The sequence below is a fragment of the Chenopodium album genome, chromosome 13, assembly GCF_948465745.1.
Source record: "Chenopodium album chromosome 13, dcCheAlbu1.1, whole genome shotgun sequence".
Classification (NCBI taxonomy): domain Eukaryota; kingdom Viridiplantae; phylum Streptophyta; class Magnoliopsida; order Caryophyllales; family Amaranthaceae; genus Chenopodium; species Chenopodium album.
In genome coordinates this window covers 41591996-41600384 of record NC_137846.1, presented here as the reverse complement: position 1 = coordinate 41600384, position 8389 = coordinate 41591996, and positions in this window count along the sequence as shown.

Below are 8389 nucleotides of genomic sequence, written 5' to 3'. Positions count from 1 at the left end.
GACATTCGATGAGACATGAGGGAAAAGTGACGACTTGATTTATATAAAAAAGGTAAGCTACTTTAGTTTGCACAATCCCTTCACTTTCTGTAAATTCTTTGAAAAGCTATCAACCTTTTCTTCTTCCATTAAAGCCTAATAATCTAAGTTCATTAATGGTCGGAAACGATGACAACCTTCCATTCTCGGCTTGTTACCGAAACTACTTAGAAAAAAGAAAAGAGAATGTCCGGGGCCAAATCACGGCTGCCGCTGAAGCCCGTCGAGGAATTAGAGGAAATCAATGAGCAACTTGAAAAATGTGCCAAGGCTGATGAGAGCAAAAGCAAAGGTAAAAGGCCTAAGATTTGCTGCAGTTATGATGCTGCTATTCAAATTAACAGTGAGAGCGATAGCGACGATGATGTCAGGAAAGGAAAGAAGATGCCCCGATTTGAAGGTGAGTTATCTAAAGCAGAGGTGAACCTAGTAACGTTGGTGAAGTTTAGCTAGGTTGCTGGTGGCGAAGGAGGCAAGGCGGATGTTCAAATAAAAGAGGTCTTTCATGAGGCGGTTGTTGTTCAAGTCGAACAGATGCACCACGAACCTGCAATTCATGAAGGAGGTGTGGTGCAGGTTGAGCCGGGAATACAACAAGTTCAAGTCAATCACGAGGGAGAAGTAGAGGAAGATGAGGAGGATGAAGAGGAGGCAGAAGAAGAGGACGGAAATGAACCAGAGCTGGAACCTGGGGAATGGGATGCTAGCTCGGAGGAGGATATTGGGTACCCATACCATTATTGCTCCCTTGAAGTTTCTAATGAGGATAATGATGCTTATGGGTTTGACTCTGATTAGCTATGTTGATTAGGTATATAATATTTAAGTAGTTATCAATATAGGAGCCATTTGATTTTGCTAATTTAGATTGTTAATTGTTTAAAGTAGTGGTTGATTTGGCATTTAACTTCCTTGCTTAAAGTTTTTGTGCCTTAAGATTTCAAGCCTCTAAATAAATTGGTTGTAATGTATTACATCCTAGCATATATGAAGCTATATAAATATGTTAGTTAATTTGATAAATTATTGTATGATTTTCTTTTCATGCATTTTATGAATGGTTAATAGATGAAATTGTAAATTGATTTTTATTAGCAAGACTTGTCCTTAGCTTTACCAACAATATGAGCAATTAAATATAAATAATAATTCAAAAATAAAGGGAACATATAGGGCTTGAACAATGACAGTGTCAAGCCATAAGATAAAGTATGGTGATTAGCTCCAAAGTAGAGTGCATTTTTTTTTTTAACTTTTGAGATTGTTAATTATTGAAATAGTAAGTATAAACTATCTAATGATTTGATAAATTACATAAGCATAAGTATTATGATTAATAATAGAGAATAAGAACGCAAATTATGTATGTGATTTTAATACTGATTTTAAGTTGATTTAGTCTGTATTCAATTAAGATAATACATTTTAAATTAATTAATAAATGTCTAGAAGGATAGCCTTATCTAATGACCTAATTAGCACTCCTTTTTAAAAATTTTTTTACATGCTTTGTTCATATTGTAAAACATGTTTTAAATAAAAGGTAAAATTAAAATTAGTTGTCTTTAAATTGTTATGAAAATTAGTTCAGTAATTCGTTGACTATTAGTAATTGGCCGTTAAACAGGGTTTTTATATTTAAAAAATTGTTGTTTTTATCCTCGTGCAAAATTACCGCATAATATCGTCTCAATAAAACCATTTAAACAACAAATTTATATTGTTGGGATGTTTTTATGTAGTACATTCATAAAACAAGTCTTAAATATTATACTATGTGAAGAAGAATGATTTCTTGGTCAATGTGTATTGTGTTACCAAAGCAAACTTCTCTCTTCTGCAAAAGTAATATGGCAAAGTAATTCAAAGAGACATAGGAAAGAGAATAGACACTTGTTATAAGATGGAAAAAGTCATTATAGTTCACACATATCTAAAGTTTTCTCTTCCTAAATCTTTGTAAATAAAAAGCTTCCTGTTTTATTCTGTGAAATTTCTTAGCCAAGCTTTCAAATGGCCGGAAACAATGGTAATTCTTCTTTTCCACATGCAAACTGTCAGTTTTTAGAGAAAAGGAAATCAAATTTAATGGGACAATTGTTAGCCAAGTAGGTCGTAGGTGCGATGAATTGCTGAAAAAACTTGATGAGGTTGATCTACAGCTAGCCAATTGTGATAAGTTTGCTGAAGGGCGAAGAGATGGGAAAAAACCTAGAACTGAGGACATCTATGCCGGTGTTATTCAAATTGACAGCGATAGTGACGATGACATTACTGGTGTGAGCAAGGTGAATTTTGTTGTAGGTGAATCATCTACAAGGCAGGGTAGGATTGTTGATGGGAGCAGGTTCGAGGCTGGTGCTGTTGAGGCTGGGGAAGCTGATATGGAAATCAGCGATGGAGATGTTCAAGTGAAGGAGGTTGTTGATGACGAGCTTATTCAAGCAGAACAGGTGCCACAACCACATGAAATGCCTGAAGATGTTGCTCTTCAGGTGGAGCAGGGGCAACAACAACCGCAAGCTACAGAAAAGGAGGGACAAGAGTAAGTAGAGGAGGAAGAAAATGAGTATGAAGCCGATCCAGGTATAGAAGGAGAGGTATCAGATGTTAGCTCGAATAAGGAGATTGGGCATCATTACCCATACCATTATCACTCCCCTGAAGGTTTTGAGAATGATAGTGACGCATATGGGTTTGATTCTGATTTACTATGTACCTGATAAGATTTAGTTGATAAGTTTTTGAAAATGTTTAAGTAACACTTCTATCTTGGCCATTTCATTTTGATAAAATAGGATACTAATTGCTGAAAGCAGTGCTGGATTTGGCTTCTAGTTTAATGAATTTAAATATTTTGTGGTGCAGGGGTATTAAGTTATGAACAAGGTGTATTTTTTTTTTTATTTTTTTATGTAATGAATCTTGAGATATATATATATATATATATATATATATATATATATATATATATATATATATATATATATATATATATATATATATACATATACATATTTGGTTTAAATTGTTAAGTTATTTCTTAACTCGTCTTAGGTTGTTATTGGCTAAGGTAGATTAAACTATATGCGATTATTGAAGTAATGTGCAATGTATTATTCTTGATTTAGATAAAATTCATTTGCATTTCAAGATGTATATTTAAGCTTAAAGCATACAGTACATTAAATTACGGTTCAAAATTGAATGATGAACCTCAAATTGTTCCAAATCTCTCTTTTAATTCATGAACATATTCATAAATTTTTAGCTCATTAGGCATAGAAGATTTCACACTATATACATCTCTTAGTCCATGCAATAAGTTTTGTACATTCGGATACTAAACTCAATTTAGTGCATGTCTCATAGGAGTAAACCCAACTATAATTTGGGATTAGTGCGATATCTAGATATCCGAAATTGTAGCCTCCAAAATAATGCTTCTCTCCAAGCTCCTCTTCAAACAATTTTAGGAAATTTATGAAATCATTTTTTTCATCCTGCTGAATTTCGTCTCTTTGGCTCCATAACTCGCTAATAAAAGTTATAGACTGTATAGCACAAATTTATGAAATTAGCACCAGAATTAAGAACAAATAATTAGGTTGTGCATAAATGAGAAAGTCCCACTTTATACCAAATCAAATAAACAAAAATATGTTTATTAAGTACGTGGCCTAGCAATATTTCACAGATAAAACAACAAAAAAACAATATTGAATGGTTTACATGGTGGATTTAATTTTGGTGGTAGCAGATTCTTGTTTAATGCAGAATATAATTATTCTTTGTTAAGGCAAACAAACTGCATCTTTAATGTATGTGTAAGTTTGAAAAATATAGGATATCTCTTTTTAACACTCTATATGTTGTATTTAATGTAAGCAAGCTAAAGGTGTATTACATGTTAGGTAACCTTTTGGGTTGGTAGGAGTGATGCTGAGATTGTAGCTGATTAAGCTAATAAAGTAACATGTTAGCTTTGGTCTCTTGTATAATAAGCTGGTATGGTTTTGCTTTTCTGTGGATTGTAAACTTGTGTAAGTATTGTATAAAGTGTGTGTTATTGAGTTACAAAGAAATGTGCAGAGATTGTGATTGATAATGAGTATGCAGTTGAGAGCCTGTGTTTTGTCTTCTGGATAATAACCTGGTTTGGTTGTTTTTTTTTGTAGATATTAAATCTGTGGCAAATGTTGACTATGTTGTGATGTTTTCCAACAAGTTTAACCTTTGCCTATAGTTTCATTTTGTCTAAATTGGCCTTTTTTTGGCTTCAATTCACAAAAGCATACTGAACATCTTGCTTGCTATCCTAGTCCTGCATCTTAAGATGGTAGAAAAGCATGGATTCCCATGCCTTAGGAAGCATCCTTCATGCTATAAGCGCAGTATAGAAGCTAGGCTACAAGAGCTTAAGTATAAAGAAGCTCATTTACAAGGCCAATTATCTGATGCAAGGGGCATTTGCTTAGATGTTAAAAAAAAATAGTCAATATAGAGATGCAATTGCATGAAGTAGAAAATGAGATATCTGAATTAAGGAGCTTGAGAGAAGGAAAAAAGAAAAAGCAAACTTCTCCGGAAAATTCTGATAAGACTACTCTTTTGGGTGATTCAAATCAGATTCCGATATACAGAGGTAAAATGATTGAGGAAGCTATGTTAGATGAAAATGTTGAGGGGCAAGTAATAACTAAACATAGTGAAGCTGATATGCTGGCTAAAGGTAACAGAGATGAAGATCATGAAGCAGCAAGTATTAGCTACTGGTTCTAGTAAAGTTGTTGTACAAAGATGTAAATTGTAGCCGTTAAAGCTATTGAGTTGGGATATTGTTTTTGGTATCCTAGATAATAAAATGGTGTGGTTTTATTTTAGTGTGTCGTTAATTGCTGCAAGTGCTGATTAAATTGTGATGCCTTTGTAGTAATTGCTGAATCCTATTTGAGAAATTTCTTCAACAAGTGCTGTTGATTACAAGGAATGTCAATATTTTAGTAGAGATAAGATGCACAGTAATAAGTAGTTTCCCAGGGCTAGATCAATGATAATTAAAATATACATACTAAGCATATGTAATTAGGCACAAAATAGAGCATAACACATTGTTAATAAAATAAGTATGCTTATGAGAAGCTACAAGATAAGGTAAGATGGTTAGTTAGGTTTTACTTAAATTCAAAGTAGCCTAGTAAAATAATTTTTATGCTGCATTTGTAGTAAATAATGCTTTTGAAATGACTATGACATTGTATATTCTGATTTTGCTTTTATTACAAAGTTTGCGTGTTTAGTTTCCTTTGAACTCTGGGTATCTACATTAATATATGCTATTACCTGGTTGGTGGATTTTTTGAATATCCAATATATAATGTAATGCTTTTTTGTAGTATATAATCAAGTGCTGTTGTATGACATGATAGGTGACTTCTTGAGTTGCAACCAGCTTTGTTGAGATTGTAACTCATAAAGCTTTTGTAGGTGTGGTGCTGTTTTTTGTTATTTAGATAATAAGCTGTTGTGTATGCTGCTTTTGTGTGGCTTTAAAATGTGTGGCAAATGATGACTAATTTGTGAAGCCTTTTCAATAAAGATTGAACTCTGTGCATGAGTGTTATTTAGTTTAAATTGTCATTCTGTTTTTCTGAGTTTCATATCTTGACATGCCAAGAAAGAAAAAGTCTTCATTCCTCAAGCAACCGGTTGCATTCGTAAAGCGCAATATAGAAGATAGGCTCCATGAGCTCCTGTATGTATAGAAGATAAGCTCCTAGAGCTCTTGTATAGAAAAGTTCATTAACATGGTCAATAATCAGATGCAAGGATCATTTGTGTGGTTCTTCAAAAGAGAGTAGGTAATATACAAATGCACTTGCATGAAGTAGGAAGTGAAATTTCTAAAATCAGGAGGACTAAAAAGGGAAAAAAATTAAGCAGAAGGATCTTAGTATCTCTCATAATGCTGTGCTTTTGGTCAGTCAAGTTAGACTCTAATATGCAGAGCAGTAGTGACTGAGGAGGCTGTATTAGCTAAAGCTGGTGAAGAACAAGTAACAGCTAAACATGATGAAAAGTTTGTGTTCGGTAGAGATAAAAAAACTGAAGGTATTGTAGTAGTAAGTGTTCATTATTGGTTTTGGTCAAGCTTGTCTGTCATACCCTTAGTCGAGTACATGCATTCCTCTAGCTCTAAAAATGACACCGCTTATGGAGATTATGGAAAACGATAGAGTTAATACTTAATAAGTCATTATTTACTGCGTAAGTTAGAAGATGTTGCCTGTAATAAGGTAAGTGTAAGACACTATCATGACAATATGTTTCATGCATGTAATATGCTAAGTAAGTTGGAAATCATGTATAAAATTCTAAAGTCATTAGTTTTAAATTGATGCTATTAAACTGTTATTTGTAATGCATTCATTTTAATTATATAATAGGGAAGTGATGTCAATTAATATAATTGAAACAACTATAGTTTGGAAATAAGTTGTTTCATAAGTTAATGAAAAAATGATCCTTTAAAGTTAGGACAGTGGTAAAATCATATTGCATTGACAAAGCACTTCATAAGGCCATGAAATAAAGATAATATTAGCATAACCCATGCTGAGCTTTTTCAAAATCAGATAACTCATCAGATACAAATACAACAATAAGAAGCCAAGGTACTTATAAGCATGCAAAAGTTACTTAGCAAAGTCCAAAAGATAACTAAGTAGCAATGTTAGAGTAGTTTAAAATTACATAACAATTAGGAAATGGGTAGGCACATGAAATAAGCACTGCAAATATAGCATTGTTGCAAAAGGTATCAAGTAGGAACACATCCAAAATGACTAGGTGGTCGAACCAAAAGAATCGTGTTCCTACAAGAAGCTCAATGTCTAAGCAGCTAGAACTTCACTCCAATGAAACGGATTTCACAACCCATTTCAAATAGCCAACCCTCTTAATTGCACCAGTTGGACCCACTTCAAGCTTAAGTGGTTTTTCTCTAAGACCAGCAGCTACGGCTTCAAACTCAGGCCAGTCTGTCATCTACACATGAAAAGGCAACTTGTTAATTAGTATAGGGATAACATGCAATGATATTGAAGACAGCAATGCAATGTAGTCACGACATATTCAAGAATTGATGTAAAACTTTCTACCTTCTTTTGTATAAGTTCTATGTCTTTAAGACCTAGCAATATCTCACACTGCTTTCCATATGCAGTTAAACGAATACTATCAGTGTCATCAGTTGCAGAGAAGCTGATACTGACTCTGGAAAGAAATATATTCAGTTAATAATATAATGAATTGCATTATCAAATGCCTTATGCTTAGAAACATGTACCTCTTTTCTGCAATGCATTGAGCACTGCAGACATCACAATAAAATTTGACAGTCTCTACATTATCACAGTGTTTTCCACATCCATTGCATCCAATATGAGCATTAACATCTTCCTTCTTAGCATCTGGAATTGTAACCTTAAGCTAGTGGCGCTCATATGTAGTGGCTGTAGTTGACTGCAAGCAACAAACATATATGAAAATGGTCCTTTGAATATTTAGATTCTATATATCAATAAGGCAAGGTATAAATACTGTTTTCTTATTAAGATCTTTACCAGCCATAATAACATCAGAGCTGCTTCCCTTCCTGATTGTTAGCTGATGTCCCATGTGATCAGAAAGACGATCCTGGTTGTCTAATACCCTATTTCAGATAAAACAAAGACTAAGTAGCAGTCATTTAAGGTAAAACCTACTTGATCTATACAGTGTATGAGCTCACCAAGCCTTTAATGCATTAACTTCTGGACCGGTGGGGTTAGTATCAATAGTTGTTGACATAGATGATGACAATGAGAACCCTAGATCATAAAATATGAGTTAAGGTATAAACATAGTTAATCAAGCTTCAGAACAGTAGGCAGAGAGGACTAAACCAGTGTGGGTCGCTGGTTGCAGATGCTGAAAGCTGACAATCATTTAAGATTCATACCAGGCTACTAGCTTAGCACAGTCTTTAGTAGCAAGTTCTCCATACAGAGAAATGACAAGCCCATCGCGAAGCCTGCACATGTAGCAAGTTACTACTAAAATAGATAGTACAAATAAAATCAATTTACTATGTATGCGCATGAATTTAGACTAACTTTTGCACACTATCATCAACAACAATAACATCGCGCACATCAAACTCATAGCCACTGGTTGTTTTTTTTTTTTTCTTGCTAGTATCTTCCAAATACACCACAACTCCAAGAATGTCTTTATTAATAATCACAAAGTCAGTGTAGGCTTAATAATAATAAATCAGATTTATGGCATGCCAAAGGTTAAAGTATAT